The sequence below is a fragment of the Oncorhynchus keta genome, chromosome 24 (assembly GCF_023373465.1).
Source record: "Oncorhynchus keta strain PuntledgeMale-10-30-2019 chromosome 24, Oket_V2, whole genome shotgun sequence".
NCBI classification, from domain to species: Eukaryota; Metazoa; Chordata; class Actinopteri; order Salmoniformes; family Salmonidae; genus Oncorhynchus; species Oncorhynchus keta.
Window position 1 is genome coordinate 36,837,002 of NC_068444.1, and position 22,238 is coordinate 36,859,239.

Genomic DNA, 22,238 nt, shown 5'->3' on the forward strand with positions numbered 1-22,238 from the left:
CTAGCCAAGTTCGTTAACTTCTGAAACGGGACAAAACAAAGGCTACAAAACATTTCCATACAAACAACATCTGTTAGATAGCGATATGAGCTGGCTATTATTATTATCTGACAGATAACTAGAAGCTAGAGCTGACATTGCTGTGGTAGTTACTAGTTAGTGTAGTTTATATATTCACCTCAGTTGAGAGGGGATGAAACATTAGCTAACATTACTGTACATGTCAGTTACAATACTAGCTCAGCACTGTGAATAAACACTAGTTTAGTTTTCTGTTAAGTTATACAGCAGTTACCTTGCCAGTTATATTCAGTCAACTAAAGAGTAGCCAGTTTCTGCTCTGCTTGCTTTTACAACTTAAGCACAACGTGTGTCCCCCGTCCCCAGTGAAAGTTGCGCCCCTGATCAAGAGCCTAACTATTAAATGCGCCTGGCTTTATAAAATCAGCCATATATCTGCAGAAATAAGCCAGATCCTGCGTCTGTTGCCTGTTTGAGTGTTTGTATAATAGCCTACGAATTCCGTGCCTCAGGAAACCACAACATGTTGGATAAACAATTTCACAAATTCAGCAGTTTTAAATCTTTGCTATGCTATAAAGGCTTTCCCCTTTATTTTTGTTAGACCAGCTTCTCTGCTATTATTTATAATAATAACAACCCTCCTTTTTCCTTGACCTCCTTCTTCTTCTTATTATTATTATGACGATCATTATAACAATAAGTAATGTCATTATCATTAGTAGGCTTAGCATAGCAGCTTTGTATAACCACCATCGAGTTGTAGGCCTAAGAGCGCATCCTGTTAAGTCTTAATACCGTACTCAAGCCTATATTCCAATACTTACTACATAGGCTACTGTATCAATAAATCATTTATTTGTTCATGTCAACACACAGGAGTCATTCGTGATTTGAAATGCAATCAAGCATTTTAGTTTTAAAATAAAATAACAAAATGACCATTGAATAATTGGCGTAAACAATAAATAGGCCTAAACCGTTCCATTTTGGAAATTGCATTCACGAATGAATGCGACTGTTTTTAGTCTTTGCTGTAATAAAGGATTCAAAACAACATTACAACAGATTCTCTGGTACGCTTATAACGTATTTAGTGTTGTTTACATTGTTCCAAACAATCCGAAAATATATAGTCAAAAAAGTATACTGTAATCTAACAACACCTGTTCGGCACATATAATATGCATGCATATTACCTTATTTTTCTTGATTTCCAGTATTTTCCACAACTAGTCAAATGTATGACACACACCTGACTTCCCCTTTACCTCCTGAGCAACCAGTAAACATTCCCCCATTTCGAGTTTATTTGTCACGTCCTCTGCATCCATTTTTCGGTCACGTGTTATGGTGTTCAGAGTTTAATATAATACATGTATTGATGTGATTATGGTATGCTATAGGTCAGGCCCTATTGGTCACATGCATGCAATGCATACATGTCTCGTGTGTCGAGAGCAAGGGTTGAGGGAATAGGGATAGCCTCAGACAACAACATTGATGTATACGCTGAATCGGTGAGCGAGTTTATTAGCAAGTGCATCGGTGATGTTGTACCCACAGTGACTATTAAAACCTTCTCCAACCAGAAACCTTGGATTGATGGCAGCATTCGCGCAAAAATGAAAGCGCGAACCACTGCTTTCAATCATGGCAAAGTGACCGGAAACATGACCGAATACAAACATTGTAGCTAATCCCTCCACAAGGCAATCAAACAAGCAGATCGTCAGTATAGAGACAAAGTAGAGTCGCAATTCAATGGCTCAGACATTATACGTATGTGGCAGGGTCTACAGTCAATCACGGATTATAAAAAGAAAACCAGCCCCGTCGCGGACACCAACGTCTTGCTCCCAGACACAGCCCGCTACCAAAACTTTCGGGCTCTCCTTCACCGCGGCCAATGTGAGTAAAACATTTAAGCGTGTTAACCCTCACAAGGCTGCAGGCCCAGACAGCATCCGTAGCCGGGTCCTCAGAGCATGCGCAGACCAGCTGGCTGGGGGGTGTTTACGGACATATTCAATCAATCCCTATCCCAGTCTGCTGTTTCAACATGCTTCGAGAGGGCCACCATTGTTCCTGTACCCAAGAAAGCTAAGGTAACTGAGCTGAACGGCTATCGCCCCGTAGCACTCACTTCCGTCATCATCACTTCCGTCATCATGCTTTGAGAGACTAGTCAAGGATCATTTCACCTCCACCCTACCTGACACGCTAGACTCACTCCAATTTGCTTACCGCCCCAATAGGTCCACAGACGACGCAACCGCAATCACACTGCACACTGCCCTAACCCATCTGGGACAAGAGGAATACCTATGTAAGAATGCTGTTCATCGATTACAGCTCAACATTTAACACCATAGTACCCTCCAAACTCGTCATTAAGCTTGAGGCACTAGGTCTTGACCCCGCCCTGTGCAACTGGGTCCTGGACTTTCTAACGAGCCGCCCCAATGTGAGGGTAGGAAACAACATCTCCACCCCGCTGATCCTCAACACTGGGCCCAACAAGGGTGCGTTCTCAGCCCTCTCCTGTACTCCCTGTTCACCCATGAATGCGTGGCCATGCACGCCTCCAACTCAATCATCAAGTTTTCAGACGACACAACAGTGGTGGGCTTGATTACCAACAACGACAAGACAGCCTACAGGGAGGAGGTGAGGGCCCTCGGAGTGTGGTGTCAGGAAAATAACCTCACACTCAACATCAACAAAACAAAGGATGATCGTGGACTTCAGGAAACAGCAGAGAGAGTACCCCCCTATCCACATCGACGGGACAGTAGTGGAGAATGTGGAAAGTTTTAAGTTCCTTGGAGTACACATCACGAACAAACTGAAACGGTTCCCCGACACAGATAGTGTGTTTAGGTCGGCGCAATAGCGCCTCTTCAACCTTAGGAGGCTGAAGAAATTTGGCTTGTTACCGAAAACACTCAAACTTTTACAGATAGCACAATCAAGAGCATCCTGTCAGGCTGTATCACCGCCTGGTATGGCAACTGCTCCGCCCACAACCGTAAGGCTCTCCAGAGGGTAGTGAGTTCTGCACAATGCATCACCGGGGACAAACTACCTGCCTCCCAGGAGACCTACACCACCTGATGTCACAGGAAGGCCAAAAAGATCATCAAGGACAACAACCACCCGAGCCACTGCCTGTTCACCCCGCTATCATCCAGAAGGCGAGGTCAGTACAGGTGCATCAAAGCTGGGACCAAGAGACTGAAAAACAGCTTCTATCTCAAGGCCATCAGACTGTTAAACAGCCACCACTAACATTGAGTGGTTGCTGCCACTTTAATAATAAAAAATAGGATGTAATAAATATATCACTAGTCACTTTAAACAATGTCATTTCATACACTGAACACTAAAATAACACATCCTAGATCTGAATGAAATATTCTTATTAAATACTTTTTTCTTTACATAGTTGAATGTGCTGACAACAAAATCAAACAAAAATGATCAATGGAAATCAAATGTATCAACCCACGGAGGTCTGGATTTGGAGTCACACTCAAAATTAAAGTGGAAAACAACACTACAGGCTGATCCAACTTTGATCTAATGTCCTTAAAACAAGTCAAAATGAGGCTCAGTAGTGTGTGTGGCCTCCACGTGCCTGTATGACCTCCCTACAATGCCTGGGCATGCTTCTGATGAGGTGGCGGATGGTCTCCTGAGGGATCTCCTCCCAGACCTGGACTAAAGCATCCGCCAACTCCTGGACAGTCTGTGGTGCAACGTGGCGATGGTGGATGGAGCGAGACATGATGTCCCAGATGTGCTCAATTCGATTCAGGTCTGGGGAACGGACGGGTCAGTCCATAGCATCAATGCCTTCCTCTTGCAGGAACTGCTGACACACTCCAGCCACATGAGGTCTAGCATTGTCTTCCATTAGGAGGAACCCAGGGCCAACCGCACCAGCATATGGTCTCACAAGGGGTCTGAGGATCTCATCTCGGTATCTAATGGCAGGCAGGCTACCTCTGCCGAGCACATGGAGGGCTGTGCGGCCCCCCAAAGAAATGCCACCCCACACCATGACTGACCCACCACCAAACCGGTCATGCTGGAGGATGTTGCAGGCAGAACGTTCTCCACGGCGTCTCCAGACTCTTGTCACATGTGCTCAGTGTGAATCTGCTTTCATCTGTGAAGAGCACAGGGCGCCAGTGGCGAATTTGCCAATCTTGGTGTTCTCTGGCAAATGCCAAACGACCTGCACGGTGTTGGGCTGTAAGCATAACCCCCACCTGTGGACGTCGGGCCCTCATACCACCCTCATGGAGTCTGTTTCTGACCGTTTGAGCAGACACATGCACATTTGTAGCCTGCTGGAGGTCATTTTGCAGGGCTCTGGCAGTGCTCCTCCTGCTCCTCCCTGCACAAAGGCGGAGGTAGCGGTCCTGCTGCTGGGTTGTTGCCCTCCTACGGCCTCCTCCATGTCTCCTGATGTACTGGCCTGTCTCCTGGTAGCGCCTCCATGCTCTGGACACTACGCTGACAGACACGGCAAACCTTCTTGACACAGCTCGCACTGATGTGCCATCCTGGATGAGCTGCACTACCTGAGCCACTTGTGTGGGTTGTAGACTCTGTCTCATGCTACCACTAGAGTGAAAGCACCGCCAGCATTCAAAAGTGACCAAAACATCAGCCAGGAAGCATAGGAACTGAGAAGTGGTCTGTGGTCACCACCTGTAGAACCACTCCTTTATTGGGGGTGTCTTGCTAATTGCCTATAATTTCCACCTGTTGTCTATTCCATTTGCACAACAGCATGTGAAATTTATTATCAATCAAGCGTTGCTTCCTAAGTGGACAGTTTGATTTCACAGAAGTGTGATTAACTTGGAGTTACATTGTGTTGTTTAAGTGTTCCCTTTATTTTGTTGAGCAGTATATAATATTTACATACCCTACATTACTCATGTACTCTATACCATCTACTGCATCTTGCCTATGCCGCACGGCCATCACTCATCCATATATTTATATGTACATATTCTCATTCATTCCTTTACACTTGTGTGTATAAGGTAGTTGTTGTGAAATTGTTAGATATTACTGCACAGTCGGAACTAGAAGCACAAGCATTTCGCTACACTTGCATTAACATCTGCTAACCATGTGTATGTGACCAATCAAAATTGACTTGAATGTTTTTCCTAAACAAATGAGGGATTTTTGTAACATAACTTTTCATTCAGAAATGGCTGTAATGACGTTGCAGCTTCAGCAACACGGACAGTGTGATACACACTGTTGATGTTCTGTGTTGGTCGCTGCAGCAGGGAAGGAAGCGAGATAAATGGGTGCTTGTTACAGAGTCACTCACAGTTTTTTTTTTTAAACACACGCAGCAAGTCTGAGCCAGGTCCAGCACAATCAAATCAATTGCGGTTGGTCTCCCTCTAGTCATTTGTGTATCTTAATTATTTCATCAAACAGTTTGCTTAAAGCTCAGTGCATATACTTGTTTTGATTCAAATGTGTCTATATATGGAAAAATACACATTTAAAAATTTCAACCGACAGATGACTCCTGGTCAGCCGACCAAGATTTTTTTGGTCAGGGACAGCCCTACTTTTTATATCTGTTGGTTTACTGACTATGACGCTCAATATTCATTCTGCACAAAAAGGAGAAGACAGATATATCTGAAAAAGTCGCTTCTGCAAAAGTGGGGCCTCTTTGGACCTCTCCAACCACCTTCATTCACCAAGAGACAGTACTGCAAAACACACACCAACACGCACACACGCTATCCTCTCACACGTGTCACCACAGAGGCCTCCGGAGTGGGGGTGCCTGCCCTCTGTCTGTCCATACATTATACATTTCCTCGGCATTCTGTCTGCAGAGACTTGGCCAGCTGTGCTTTATGTGCTGAGAGGAGAGGAGTGGCTCCTCCTTTATGTGCTGAGAGGAGTGGCTCCTTCCAACCCTCCTTCCAACCCTGGTGGCTTTGAACAAATGCTTTACGGCTCCTATAAAACACATTCAGAGCGTACAGTTCATCACTAAAAAAGTCCATATGAGCAGGGGCCTTTACTATACAATCACCTGGATGTGTTGCAGGGATCTACGAAGATCGTCCGTATGTGTGTGTGCGAACACGTGTATGTGTGTGTGCGAATACGTGTGTGTGTGAGCATGGATGTGCCTGCGTGTGTGTGTGAGAAATGAACATAAAGAGAGAACAAATGTGTGTGTGTGTGTGTGTGTGTGTGTGTGTGTGTGTGTGTGTGTGTGTGTGTGTGTGTGTGTGTGTGTGTGTGTGTGTGTGTGTGTGTGTGTGTGTGTGTGTGTGTGTGTGTGTGTGTGTGTGTGTGTGTGTGTGTGTGTGTGTGTGTGTGTGTGTGTGTGTGTGTGTCAGCGTACTTGGAGTTCAGTGCAGATGTGAAGGTTAACATTTTCCAGCGGGGTGGTGGTGCAGCGGGGCTGCCGCTGTGTGTGTGTGCACCGGTGGCCTCCCTGGTCTTTGATGTGGGAGTGGGCACGTTTGAACTGCACATAAGCACACAGCCAAGACAACGCAGGAGTGGCTTCGGGAGAAGTCTCTGAATGTCCTTGAGTGAACCAGCCAGACCCCGGACTTGAACCCGATCGATCGAACATCTCTGGAGATACCTGAAAATAGATGTTCAGCGACACTCCCCATCCAACCTGACAGAGCTTGAGAGGATCTGCAGAGAATGGGAGAAACTCCCCAAATACAGGTGTGCCAAGCTTGTAGCATCATACGCCTGAACTCGAGGCTGTAATCGCTGACAAAGGTTCTTCAACAAAGTATTGAGTAAAGGGTCTGAATATTTCTGTAAATGTGACATTTCCGTTTTTTGTTTTTAATAATACATTTGCAAACATAAAAAAAAATATATATATATATATATATGTCATTATGGGGTATTGTGTGTAGTTTGATGAGGGAAGAAAACAATTGAATCCATTTTAGAATAAGGCTGTAACATAACAAAATGTTTAAAAACTCAAGGGGTCTGAATAGTTTCCGAATGCACTGTAAATGCCTATAAAAACGGTGGGACGGTGGGCATAAAAATGCCTCTAACTGATGGGATACACAAGCTACATTACTTGCACAATGACAGTTTTATCAAAATGGACTGGTTGATTGAAGTACGGAAATACGTGTTCCAACAACGAGCTGCAGTTTTGGAATAATTGCATCCCGTCTATTTTCCGCTTAGGCTACTTTGCGAACTGATAGTGCCATTTAGAATTGGTTAGACTAGGCTATAACCCCCTAAACATAGACAGGTTCCACAATGAAAATATGCAAAAACATTTGTTTGATAAAGACAACGATTATATTTTCATCAGAATCACCAAGCCTAGGCGTACTCACCAGACAGATGTCGCGGCTGTAATATATCACCATGCAGTGTTCAATTTGGAATTGATTAATCCATTAAGAAAATACAAAAAAACTGACAAAATAAACAAAATCGAACATATTATCGAAAATAACACATATTTTGGTTTGTAACCCTGAAAATGGTTTATTTCAATGCACCAAACTGAGCCCCTTTTCAAACGATCTCTCTTTGGCAATAACTGTTCCAGACGTGTGAGATGTGTACTTTGCACTGCCAACTTTTTTTCGTTTGGAAAAAACAATTGTAATTATTTTATATTACATCATGTTTTTGCTATAAAAGAGATGTGTCTTGACTGTATAACAAAACAAGGCTCTGCCTTCACACAGCCATAGGCTTTTACAAGCAAGCGCCACTGCTGAGGTTACTGCCTTTTTGAAGAGTGTGTTCCACGATATAATATAACCAGTTGATATTATAGATTCAATAAATTAATCTTAAAGGCAATAGTTTTTTTATTGATTGAATATACATGAGGCAATTTAGCAATTAGGTTTTGTTATCTGTAATGGTTATGATAAATTAGACATTGTTGTGCACTTTCACATATTCGTTTTCCATTGCTGGCCTTGCCCTTCTAAAAACATGTATTTTTTCCATTACAAGTACTTGAAAAAAATCATGGGAGTAGTCGAACAGTCATAAAACGTCAAATGCCCATCCCTAGTATAGAAGTTCATACCCTGTCAATATCCGTATTAAAATTAATGCACAGCACATATAGTACAGTCGCAAAGGTCAAATGAACAATTCCTTTTAAAATGCCCCTCGGGTATGCTTTACAATGTCTATACATCCGAATTGGGACTGTCTATGGTCTACACCCCATACTTTAAGAAAGATTTATTCCAACAGTCAATTACAATGGCCCTTTATATGTGGACCCGCAGGCTTACTGTCTGATGTGCTAGAATTAAACTGCCTATCAATGCCTTAATTAAATGCCATAATTCAAATCTTTATGACTATACTACAGCAAGAAGAAAAGAGAAGAGCTTTGTATAGTGAAGTATAAGGTGGATGTGGAAGTCACAGTATCTATAGTCAGTAAGGGAGGAAGGAGTACTGTAAAGCATAAATGAAAAAAAAAGTTTACACTCTAAAATGTGCTCAATGTTAAGGTCACGGCCCATGGCAAACAAATAGCTATCTACCTGTTCTGGGGGTGGTGGGGAAGCCTTCAACACCATTCAAATACATAGTATTTTACCTCATTTCAAGATTCACAATGAGGTGCTCTGAAAACACACAACAGTTGCACTGAGGAGGAAATACATTGCCCTTTAAGACATGAATGTATGGTGAAGTGGGGCATGTATAGTGCAATGAATGCACATCACACCATTTCCCTTGTTGAATGACGTAATGTGAAGGACACAATGCGCCCTTGGGAGAATCTCAATTGCATTTCCTTGATCCCCTTGCATCTTCTCTCGTCTGCCTCCTTCTCAAAACCCATTGGATGAGAAGGTCAGAGGAGAGAGGACGTGAGGAATCAAGGAAATGCAATTGAGATTCTCCTCGTGTTCAAATAAAATGGCTGCTCCTCTCCTAGCCCCTCTACTCTCCTGTGTCTACATGTCCTCTAGTCTGATAGGATACATGCTCCCCTGCACGTCGCCATCCCCGGAGGCAAGCGCTTCGCCCCTTCACACCGCAATGTCTTTTCACTTAATTGCATTTTTGTCAAACCTTGTAAAGGATCTGTGCGGGCGGCGGAGTGGCAGCCATGTGGAGTCGCGCATCACTTGGAAGGCCCGGTTACACATCATAAACGGCAATGCCTCTTCCCCATCTGGCAGGGGCAAGGCTGTAAAAGAGAATGTTATTGTGAAACTCGCTCGACGGCTCACAGCCGATCAATGGGGTGTAAAAGGGAGGGGGAGAGCCAGAGAGAGAGAGTGAAGGTAGAAACATGCAGGCCAGGCAAGGGCGTTTTCACATAAAATCCCAAAGTTCAGAGTTGGGTATTAAACATTCGGCCCATCACTCCCCTGCTTGTGTGGCATGTCCTTAAGGCAACACCAGGAAGACCGACTGTGATGCCCAATACCCTTGCAGACTGTCCACAGTGTGAGTTCGAAGCACAGAACCAAGTGAATCGATCCAGCCTCTTCTTATATATCACTGCTCTGCTATAGTCCTGTCCCACAATTCACTAATATGCAGACTGTTAGTAGAACTTCGGCAGGGTGTCTAGTGGTTAGAGCATTGAGCCAGTTGAGCCAGGTAAAAATCGGTCGTTCTGCTCCTGAACAAGGCAGTTAACCCACTGTTCCCTGGTAGGCTGTCATTGTAAATAAGAATTTGATCTTAACTGACTTGCCTAGTTAAATAAATGTTAAAACATTTTTTATAATAAAATATACTCTGTGCCAGAAGGGAGGAGGGCCCAGAATATATATGGCATGTTTACTCACCATGTCAGGGTGCTAGACTGCCATGCTACATAAAGACTGTACTGGGTTGGATGAGATTTATAGGCCCTGCAGCCTGGGCCAAGGTACTAGGAAGAACCACAGGCCTGCAGTGCTGCTGCTGGACTCCAAATGAGTGGGGAGTGTGAGCAGGGAGTGTGTACTGGCAGGCACTGTTAATCACTGCAGCTCTAGTGGGGGAGTCAGGAGTCTAGTTCGCTAAATGTAGGACTACTGTGACACTCAAGGTGCATGTTTCCCTCCTAAAACTACAGGTTTAGGATCAGATTACTTTCCTAAATAATCCTATCTTTAACAATTAGGGGAATTAAATAATATCTGACCCTGGACTGGGGCAATATGGGGCTGCAGTGAGCTACCTTAATGGTGCTCTATGAGGATCCCAGCTATGCCCATTAGTAAGGAGGAGAACATCACATCCATTGCATGGGGCGGCAGGTAGCCTAGTGGTTAGCGCGTTGGGTCAGTAACCGAAAGGTTGCTAGATCGAATCCCTGAGCTGACAAGGTAAAAATCTGTTCTGTCCCTGAACAAGGCAGTTATCCCACTGTTCCTAGGCTGTTATTGTAAATAAGAATTTGTTCTTAACTGCCTAGTTAAATAACATTTAAAAAATCATGAAAATGATAATTGACCAGGTTAGACACCTGCTAATGGGCTGAGCTAAGTGTCACTTCACAGGAAGAGCTAAGTGTCACACTGACTCTCACGCCTCTGTTTTCATCCTCCTAGATCTATCCACTGCCTTCGACACTGTGAACCATCGGATCCTCCACCGTCACAGAGCTGGGCATCTCAGGCTTTGCACAATGTTGGATTGCATCCTACCGGACAGGCCGCTAGTACCAGGTGACGTGGAGAGGATCTGTGTCTGCACCACGTGCTCTCACTACTGCCTCGGCAGGTCCCTAATAACATTCAAATACAAATCCTCTGGTGTCCCCCAGGGCTTGATTCTAGGCCCTCTTAGTCACTCGGCTCCGTCAAATCCTCACATGGTCTCTCTTATTATTGCTATGCGGATGACACTCAAACTACTTTTCTCCTTCCCCCCTTCTAACACCCAGGTAGCGACACAAGTCTCGACAAGACGGAGCTCCTCTTCCTCCCGGGGAAGGCCTGCCTCCACTAAGACCTCTCTCTCCATCACGGTTGACAACTCCACAGTGTCCACTTCCCAGAATGCAAAGAGCTTTGGCGTGACCATGGACAACAAACACTCTGTGGTTCTCTGCAAACATCAAAGCATTGACTCGCTCCTGCAGGGTCATGCACCACAACATCCATAGAGCACAACCCTTCCTCACACAGGAAGCTGCACAGGTCCTAATCCAGGCACGTCATCACCAGCCTGGACTAGAAGTTCTCCCATGTCACAAGCTACTCTACACACTCCACTGGCATCCAGTTGAAACTTTGAAAGTTCTTGAAATTTTCCGAATTGACTGACCATGTCTAAAAGTAATGATGGACTGTCATTTCTTTCTGCTTATTTGAGCTGTTCTTGCCATAATATGGACTTGATCTTTTACCAAATATGGCTATCTTCTGTATACCACCCCTACCTTGTCACAACACAACTGATTGGCTCAAATGCATTAAGAAGGAAAGAAATTCCACAAATGAACTTTTAACAAGGTACACCTATTAATTGAAATCCATTCCAGGTGACTACCTCATGAAGCTGGTTGAGAGAATGCCAAGAGTGTGCAAAGCTGTCATCAAGGCAAAGGGTGACTACTTTGAAGAATCTCAAATCTAAAATATACTTTTTTGGTTACTACATGATTCCATGTGTTATTTCATAGTTTTTATGTATTAACTATTATTCTACAAACTTTTGACTGGTACTGTACTTCAGTATAAAAAGTAAACGTAATTGTAAAAATATACTTAATTACAAAAAGTAAACGTATAAATCATTTCACATTCCATATATTAAGCAAACCAGATGGCACTGTTTTCTTGTTATTTAAATGTATGGATAGCCAGGGGCACACCCCAACACTCAGACATAATTTACAAACAAAGCATTTGTGTTTAGTGAGTCCGTCAGATCAGAGGCAGTAAGGATGTTATCTTGATTAGCGCATGACCATTTTCCTGCCATGCTAAGCATTCGAAATGTACCAAGTACTTTTGGGTGTCAGGGAAACATATGAAGTAAAAAGTACATTCTTGTCTTTAGGAATGTACTGGAGTAAAAGTAAAAGTTGTCAAAAATATAAATAGTAAAGTAAAAGTACAGATACCCCCAAAAAACTACTTAAGTAGTGCTTGAAAGTATTTTTTACTGAAGTACTTTACACTACTGCCGTTCTGCCACCTCTGGTTTCTCCCCCACGGGAGGTCAGCTCAGCTCAGCTCAGTCAAATCTATTTTTCTATCCTTGCACCTCAAATGGTGGAACCAGCTTCCCCCGAAGCGAGGACAGCAGAGTCCCTGCCCCCTTCCGAAAACATCTAAAAACCCTACCTCTTCAAAGAGAATCTTAAATCATCTTAAATAATCCCACAACCCATGAAAAATTATTAAAATAACACCCTTGCTTTTCCTGACCTAACACTTGCACTTGATAATCTGAGAAGATCCATGTATGTCCCTCTCACTGTAATAAGAATGGTTTATAATAAAGGATAGTCAACCGGCAAGACAAAATGAGGAAGGCTAACATACAACAGCACGATGAGATGAGAACACTGCAAATACACTGACCACAACCACAGGCCTGTTAACACAGAAGCCTAGGTGTCAAGTGATGTACACGCTTTCCTTGACAGGAATGATAAAGTGTGACAACAGTTAAGAAATAAGATGGTAAAATAGGAAGTACAAAGTGCCACATCTCAGCTGCTCTGCACACACTGTTACTGTAAACATTCTTGAGTGCCATGCTTCCAAGCGTAATTTACAAAGCATAGCTGAATGTGATATGCAAAGCATAAACTGTGCCTCACAAACCAAGGACTCAATGAAAAAAGCTAAGTCCTGGCACTCTTACTGGCAAGTGTTTATTCACAAAATCATCAGCATCTGTTTATTTTTAAAACGGGGGTGGTAGGAGATTTATTTCACGTTAGTATTGTTTTAAATGGACATTGTTGCGAGTGAACACAAAGGTTTGAATGGGTCAGAACACTACTCCCAGCCATTCTCCATTGTTCCCAGCCAGGACCTTGCCTTTGGCTGCTTCCCTAGGGGGGCTCGGCCCCAGCACCACAGCAGTGCATTGAAAAGTTATTCATAGAGCCAGCACTCCGCGCGTGAGGCAAGCTCTAACTGCACCGTTCCCCCAATTTATGATCTCTTAGCCCTTTAAAGGTTGATTTAATATTTGCCTGAGAGGTTTTGGACGGCATCCCATTAGTTAGAAGGGGAAAAAAGAAAAAGGAGGTTGTTTTGCTAACCTTTAATGCACTTGTACATGAACTGTGTCCAACAATAAGTAAAATATTTATTGGGCAGGGTGAGTCATTGGCGTGCTTACTGAGAGGGGAAGAGAGGGGAGGTCAGCGGCTCAGCGCCCAGCACTCTGTGTCTGTCAGCGGTCAGAAAGCCCCCACACAGGAGTGACCGGCCCCGTCATTAGCCCCGTTTCCTAATGGATCCCATCTGAGAACTAATTTGTTGGAATGACGAATGGCGTAGACAATATATTTTAGGAAGGGGGCTAAATGACTTTTCCAACTGCAGCACGCATCTAGATTAGGGTCAGATTAGAGACACTCTACAAACAGAATGAGGTAGTGTGTTGGCCAGACAGAGGAGTCTGGATGAAGTAGCCTACTTGGGGTTTTACCATTAGAACGGGTCAGAATATCTCATTCATGCATTATTTCTCTCTGACTGTTTGGTGTCCTTCTGTTTGTGTATTTTGCATTATTAAAAGATAAAATCTCAGACAAAGCTCTCAGATAGCCATGCCAGTAACTGACTCTGCTGTTCCTCACCACAACAAAGATTCACTTTCAGCTACCACTTCTCCCCGAGCCACAGAGTCAGACAAGAGATATGAGTGGCAAACATATAGACCGGTCTGGACATTCATACATCCCCTCGCACATCTCTCTCGCTGTAGCATGCGTCTTGCTTCTGTAGAAGAAAACTTCTGGCCTCTTTATCTCCGGGGTGATGCATGGAAGACGGCAAGGAAAAGCGGATCTGATTCTGACCAACTCCTCCACAGCTGCAGCAACAGTGTACTTTTAACCCTTTACACTCGTGGGAATTGGCTTATATGGATAGGGCTACATTGAAATGTTTCTTACAGAAGGGATATGAAAAGCATAGGCATACACATACGAGCAATTATAAGGGAACAGATTGGAGATGATGGGAAAATTAGAACAAAGTTGAGGACACAACATTTCACCTGACACAAGACTGAATCCAAACATTACACTGTTGATTCACAGTTGAAATCAAGAGAAAACTGCAAGACTCAATAGAAGACAAAACAAGGAACAAACCAAAAAAGACAGGCTTTTGAAAAATTAACTATTTTTCATAAAATTGTACAGTTATCTTAGCTAGCTGAATTGCTAGCAGAATTGTTTACTTGTTGCTAAGCAGTTGCTAGGGACTCTCCTGGAAGAAGCTAGCTAGCTTACAAAGAATAACAACAAAAAATATCTAGTTAACAGAAGAAAGGAAGACAAAATAAGGACAAAAGAAGGACAGAAGAAAAAGGAAAAGAAAGAGGACAACAAAGTGAAACAGTCAGCACTTCTATTGCAACTTCGTATTTCGTCGTCCTAACGTAGTCTACACTGCTATCTGCCCAGCAGCTAGCCAGCTAGCAAACGTCCACCGTCTACCGAATAGCAGCACTGTAGAAACTATTACACTCAACTGAACGACTTGATTAGTGTAGTGTTAGCTAGCTACATAGTTGTCTTTGCTGTCTTCGTATCCAAGATAATTGTGTAGTTTAGAGCGTGTAGTCTTAGAGTGATTATCTTAATTTACCGAGGTTAGCTAGCCAGCTATTTGTCGTCCTTAACGTAGGAGACACTGCTAGCTAGCCAACAGCTAGCCAACGTCTACTGAATAGAACTTCCGCACTCAACAACCCGGTCGCATTCCGCTTCGCTCCACAGGTAGTATCACATTTTCATTTAATTTCATTACAGCACAACGGTTTGATTTGTTTGATCGTAGCTAGCTACATAGCTAGCTACATAGCCGTCTGTGTATCAAAGATAATGGTGTAGTCTAGAGCGATTTTCTAGGTTAGCTAGCCAGCTATTGTCGTTCTTTTAACGCAACGTAACGTAATCAACACTGCTAGCTAGCCAGCTAGCCACCGAATAGCAGCACTGTAGAAACTATTACACTCAACGGAACGACTTGATTAGTGTAGTGTCAACAACGCAGCCACTGCCAGCTAGCCTACAAAGTCAACAACGCAGCCACTGCCAGCTAGCCTACTTCAGCAGTACTGTATCATTTTAATAATTTTAGTCAATAAGATTCTTGCTACGTAAGCTTAACTTTCTGAACATTCGAGACGTGTAGTCCACTTGTCATTCCAATCTCCTTGCATTAGCGTAGCCTCTTCTGTAGCCTGTCAACTATGTGTCTGTCTATCCCTGTTATCTCCTCTCTGCACAGACCATACAAACGCTCCACACCGCGTGGCCGCGGCCACCCTAATCTGGTGGTCCCAGCGCGCACGACCCACGTGGAGTTCCAGGTCTCCGGTAGCCTCTGGAACTGCCGATCTGCGGCCAACAAGGCAGAGTTCATCTCAGCCTATGCCTCCCTCCAGTCCCTCGACTTCTTGGCACTGACGGAAACATGGATCACCACAGATAACACTGCTATTCCTACTGCTCTCTCTTCGTCCGCCCACGTGTTCTCGCACACCCCGAGAGCTTCTGGTCAGCGGGGTGGTGGCACCGGGATCCTCATCTCTCCCAAGTGGTCATTCTCTCTTTCTCCCCTTACCCATCTGTCTATCGCCTCCTTTGAATTTCATGCTGTCACAGTTACCAGCCCTTTCAAGCTTAACATCCTTATCATTTATCGCCCTCCAGGTCCCCTCGGAGAGTTCATCAATGAGCTTGATGTCTTGATAAGCTCCTTTCCTGAGGACGGCTCACCTCTCACAGTTCTGGGCGACTTTAACCTCCCCACGTCTACCTTTGACTCATTCCTCTCTGCCTCCTTCTTTCCACTCCTTTCCTCTTTTGACCTCACCCTCTCACCTTCCCCCTACTCACAAGGCAGGCAATACGCTCGACCTCATCTTTACTAGATGCTGTTCTTCCACTAACCTCATTGCAACTCCCCTCCAAGTCTCCGACCACTACCTTGTATCCTTTTCCCTCTCGCTCTCATCCAACACTTCCCACACTGCCCCTACTCGGATGGTATCGCGCCGTCCCAACCTTCGCTCTCTCTCCCCCGCTACTCTCTCCTCTTCCATCCTATCATCTCTTCCCTCTGCTCAAACCTTCTCCAACCTATCTCCTGATTCTGCCTCCTCAACCCTCCTCTCCTCCCTTTCTGCATCCTTTGACTCTCTATGTCCCCTATCTTCCAGGCCGGCTCGGTCCTCCCCTCCCGCTCCGTGGCTCGACGACTCATTGCGAGCTCACAGAACAGGGCTCCGGGCAGCCGAGCGGAAATGGAGGAAAACTTGCCTTCCTGCGGACCTGGCATCCTTTCGCTCCCTCCTCTCTACATTTTCCTCCCCTGTCTCTGCTGCTAAAGCCACTTTCTACCACTCTAAATTCCAAGCATCTGCCTCTAACCCTAGGAAGCTCTTTGCCACCTTCTCCTCCCTCCTGAATCCCCCCCTCCTCCCTCTCTGCAGATGACTTCGTCAACCATTTTGAAAAGAAGGTCGACGACATCCGATCCTCGTTTGCTAAGTCAAACGACACCGCTGGTTCTGCTCACACTGCCCTACCCGGTGCTCTGACCTCTTTCTCCCTCTCTCTCCAGATGAAATCTCGCGTCTTGTGACGGCCGGCCGCCCAACAACCTGCCCGCTTGACCCTATCCCCTCCTCTCTTCTCCAGACCATTTCCGGAGACCTTCTCCCTTACCTCACCTCGCTCATCAACTCATCCCTGACCGCTGGCTACGTCCCTTCCGTCTTCAAGAGAGCGAGAGTTGCACCCCTTCTGAAAAAACCTACACTCGATCCCTCCGATGTCAACAACTACAGACCAGTATCCCTTCTTTCTTTTCTCTCCAAAACTCTTGAACGTGCCGTCCTTGGCCAGCTCTCCCGCTATCTCTCTCAGAATGACCTTCTTGATCCAAATCAGTCAGGTTTCAAGACTAGTCATTCAACTGAGACTGCTCTTCTCTGTATCACTGAGGCGCTCCGCACTGCTAAAGCTAACTCTCTCTCCTCTGCTCTCATCCTTCTAGACCTATCGGCTGCCTTCGATACTGTGAACCATCAGATCCTCCTCTCCACCCTCTCCGAGTTGGGCATCTCCGGCGCGGCCCACGCTTGATTGCGTCCTACCTGACAGGTCGCTCCTACCAGGTGGCGTGGCGAGAATCTGTCTCCTCACCACGCGCTCTCACCACTGGTGTCCCCCAGGGCTCTGTTCTAGGCCCTCTCCTATTCTCGCTATACACCAAGTCACTTGGCTCTGTCATAACCTCACATGGTCTCTCCTATCATTGCTATGCAGACGACACACAATTAATCTTCTCCTTTCCCCCTTCTGATGACCAGGTGGCGAATCGCATCTCTGCATGTCTGGCAGACATATCAGTGTGGATGACGGATCACCACCTCAAGCTGAACCTCGGCAAGACGGAGCTGCTCTTCCTCCCGGGAAGGACTGCCCGTTCCATGATCTCGCCATCACGGTTGACAACTCCATTGTGTCCTCCTCCCAGAGCGCTAAGAACCTTGGCGTGATCCTGGACAACACCCTGTCGTTCTCAACTAACATCAAGGCGGTGGCCCGTTCCTGTAGGTTCATGCTCTACAACATCCGCAGAGTACGACCCTGCCTCACACAGGAAGCGGCGCAGGTCCTAATCCAGACACTTGTCATCTCCCGTCTGGATTATTTCAACTCGCTGTTGGCTGGGCTCTCTGCCTGTGCCATTAAACCCCTATAACTCATCCAGAACGCCGCAGCCCGTCTGGTGTTCAACCTTCCCAAGTTCTCTCACGTCACCCCGCTCCTCCGCTCTCTCCACTGGCTTCCAGTTGAAGCTTGCATCCGCTACAAGACCATGGTGCTTGCCTACGGAGCTGTGAGGGGATCGGCACCTCAGTACCTCCAGGCTCTGATCAGGCCCTACACCCAAACAAGGGCACTGCGTTCATCCACCTCTGGCCTGCTCGCCTCCCTACCACTGAGGAAGTACAGTTCCCGCTCAGCCCAGTCAAAACTGTTCGCTGCTCTGGCTCCCCAATGGTGGAACACACTCCCTCACAACGCCAGGACAGCGGAGTCAATCACCACCTTCCGGAGACACCTGAAACCCCACCTCTTTAAGGAATACCTAGGATAGGATAAAGTAATCCTTCTCACCCCCCCCCCCCCCCCCCTTAAAAGATTTAGATGCACTATTGTAAAGTGGCTGTTCCACTGGATGTCATAAGGTGAATGCACCAATTTGTAAGTCGCTCTGGATAAGAGCGTCTGCTAAATGACTTAAATGTAATGTAATGTAAATGATTCTATGTGCATTTTACATTTACTGTACTTTTCACAGAATTAATTGATAACGATATCTGAATACATTCTGGATACATTCAGTAACATGTTCAGAATATTACTGGAAAATGTGGGCAACATAAGTGTGGGCAACATAAGACAACAAAAAAATACAAGGATATGAGTGAGAGGACTAACTGGTGTCTCCAAGTGGCCACACACACACCTTTCCAAAGTGTGCACAGTTCCTAAGTAATTTCAACGCACTTTCATGACTCAAAGAAGAGTCTTCAACTATGAGATGCTTTTTTTTTTAGCTCTCCAAGCTGTGCCGTTGAGGAACTAGAGCAGGCACTCTTCAAGTTGCTTTGTTTGGAACACAACCCTGCATCCCCACCGTCACACAATTACTGTTGTTAACAAACTAAAATAAAACGTATAAATCACGATCTGGGTCAGGTGGGCATCCTTTGAATGCTTGTTCTATTGCCAACATGACTAGCTAAGTTATAAAATGCAATCTTACAGTGTTAGGCTTTCACAAAGGCAATTCAGAGAAACAGATCGTCATTTTGGTGCGCATAGAAAGGAGTCATGAGTGCATTCAGGTGCGTGTTCCATAGCGAATACAGTGGGTTTTGACCAGAGGTGGCGCCTCCTCTTGACAACGCTTCGCTCCAACGCTTGAAATTAGCATGAAACAGAGCGAAACTTTTTCAACCGCTCCGCTAGCAGGGTTTCGCCCCTCACCTTCTCACAATCCCCCGCACATTTCTCTGTGTGCCCTCGTTGAAAATGAACAGGGAAGTAAATTCTTCTGCTGAAAACCCTATGACAGACAACATTCTGTTCAGAACAACCCAAGGTATGACGCCATATCATCTTGTAACTGTGCATCAAACACCGTAGGGCTGGTCGATATAGCCAACATATTTATGTTTTTGAACAATAAAAATTCTAAATTTGCTTTATGAGTAGTGCGTGACCCTAGAGTGACAACACATACATTCTAAGTGATTTCAATGGTGCTTTTCCCATTCTGATTGTTTTAAACTGTTCAATTCAACCCAAAATAATTGATACATTTCTGCATTTCCTGCACTCATTTGATATCATTTCCAAACTGCCAAGCAGGGCTGCACGATATGGGTAAAACATCTTATTTTTAAATAAATATTGCAATTGACATTTTACACTTGGGTGAACTGTTGGAATCATGGAAATATAATGAATATTCTAATTCTATGGTTGGAATATAATAGTGGGAACTTTGAATACAGTGTTGTTTGACATGACAACAAATGAAAATGCCAGGGAAGAGTTGTGACAGGGTAGGAACCAAAGTGTTGATACATTTTTCCTAGTGAACCCTATAATCTACCTAATTTAGCTAACATTCTTGCTTCGTGTAATTCCCCTTTGCTTTAGAAGATACTGTTTCACAAACAACATGCTGATTTAGGTCTGCACCATCACTGGTATTAATCAGGCTCTATAGCTAATTACGTTTGCGCTGATTCATTAACGAGCTAGTGATTAGCATTAGCAGCTAACAAGATTTAGGCCCAAGTTGCAGAGAACAAACTAGCTGTTTGCAGATGTAAGAAACACAAACAAATAATGTAATTATAGAACGCTAGTGGTTTTATATTGAGAAGCAAAGATAAAACAGCATCGTTGTCATCGACATTGGTGCATGTGCTGCATTGACCATGCAGACTGAACTCAAGTGTCTCGTAGTCGAGAAACAAATGTGCTCCTTGAGTGACAGGGGGCGGGGCTAGGTCTGTGTGGAAAGTTGCGTCGAGAGAGAGAGATGACTTAAATAGCGAAGTAAACTATAAAAATGGATGTTGCACACAGCATATCACATTTAACAAGCCAAACGTTCAAATGACGTTATAGAAGGTAAAGTAAAAACCCAAACCGGTTCCTGCATCAATACCGGTATATCATAAAATACGGTATACCGCCCAGCCCTAAAACACAGTGATTATACATGTTGACCCTGTTTATGACATGAGTTTTATGATATGGAAGTGTGAAGTGCACATTTGGACTCACAGATGTTTACTTGTATGACATCAAAGTGGTATTTATTATAATCCTCAACGTCTCATCTTTCAAAAATACATAGAGTCCTCTTAATATACAACATTTCCCTCACTGAGACAAACAAAACATTTAGGGGAGGGATGGGAGCAACTACTTGTCGCGTGCGGTGCTCAAGTTCAGAACGGCTGTCAGTCAAAACCCACACAGCGCTGTGAAGCGCAGAGCTCTGACGTAATGTATAGCATGTTACTGTACAGCCACTGTGTTCCAATTTAGACACTTATCAGTGACTAAATCTGCCATTTTCAACCCGTATATGGGGTACGAGTATAAAGGCTACAGCACACATTCTCAGGGGATGTTTCTTAATGTATTTGCTGGAGTTTTTCCCCCCCTTTCTGCAAACAAGCTTAACGGACCCCTTTGTGTAGCCAAGCAAATTAAGCTAGGTTGCTCCGATGTCAGTTAAACCATTTTCTTGGTAAACAGAGCACCTCAGGGCTTAAATGCCTAGGTTTATTTCAGAGATAGGTTGTGTTTAATTCTGTCCCAAACAGAGACATTTAGAGCGACAACCTGCAGGCTCCAGGACTGACGTCAAGCCAGAGTGGTTATTTTTAGCAGGGAGGGAGTAAAAATGTGCAAGTTCCACTGTCTTTTTATAGGGGGAGCTAAGCACTAGTTCTGACCAGCTTAACCTATTCATACTGACCCAGCTATTCATATTGCTTTGTATCATGCAAACTAAAGGTATTTTTTATTTCTGACTTTGAACTGGGTTGATGGATAGCTACCAAATGCATTCATAAAATTTGCAGTAGTACACCGTTTACCCACGAAATATTAGTTCTCTAAATCTATGGAACATCCCCTCTTCTCTCCTCTGTAGAAGTGTCACTGGTGCAGTCAGAGTGCTGCAGGACAGAACAGAATCGAACAGAATAGGAAATCAATAATCCCCATTTCAAACTACACAACAGTTCCTCTACGCATGAAAGCCGTTGGTACAACTGGAAAAAAATATCTACTTACTCAAATTCAGCCAGTGAGTAGAGAATTGAAAAATTGCATACCACCCATTTAGTGCAGAGCTTTGGCTGACATCTATGCAACCCCTAAAATGGATGTGTTTGGTGCTTTCAATCGATGACATCATCTGTGCACACTGGCAGGCCTGTGAATGTAAAGCCACCTAGCTGCTATATAAACCCTTCACAGTGCTCTGTGCAGCAGAGACAGAACCTGGCGAGACATCTGTGGCCATAGTTTCTATTTTGAATAAAAGTGCTGGTAGGCAGGAGTCTTTGGAAGTATTTTGGGTACTTACGGGGGAGCTATGTAAATAAGGGGTTCACGCGTTAAGTGGGTGTGAAATACTTGAACCCCAGAGGATAGGGGATGTGCGTCACCACTTGTTTCCGTCTCCTTTATAAAACGTCTCATCAACCACAGTGAGGAACCAATAAACATTTTACTTGTTTCCTTACCCTTAACAAGCAACAGAAAGTCCATTATATATTTTGACATGCACTTGCAATGCAAAGCAGCAAGAAACAAGAGGACAGAAAAAGCAGCGAAAACAGGGTTGCTAGTGGAAACAGGAAACAATCTGTAGGTGTGACGTGAAATGAGGAACATACATACAGAACATATACTG

At 44.5% G+C, this 22,238-nt stretch overlaps 1 protein-coding gene and 1 long non-coding RNA gene across 2 annotated transcripts in view; one reads left to right on the forward strand and one right to left on the reverse strand.

Annotated features, from left to right (window-relative positions):
• LOC118357473 (renalase-like) overlaps nt 1-22,238 on the reverse strand; it is a 60,944-nt gene that overhangs the window by 12,662 nt on the left and 26,044 nt on the right.
• On the forward strand, nt 6,336-13,821 carry LOC118357475 (uncharacterized). The gene is made up of 3 exons (XR_004820311.2): nt 6,336-6,768; nt 10,617-10,733; nt 10,952-13,821. It is a non-coding gene; the product is annotated as an uncharacterized LOC118357475 (long non-coding RNA).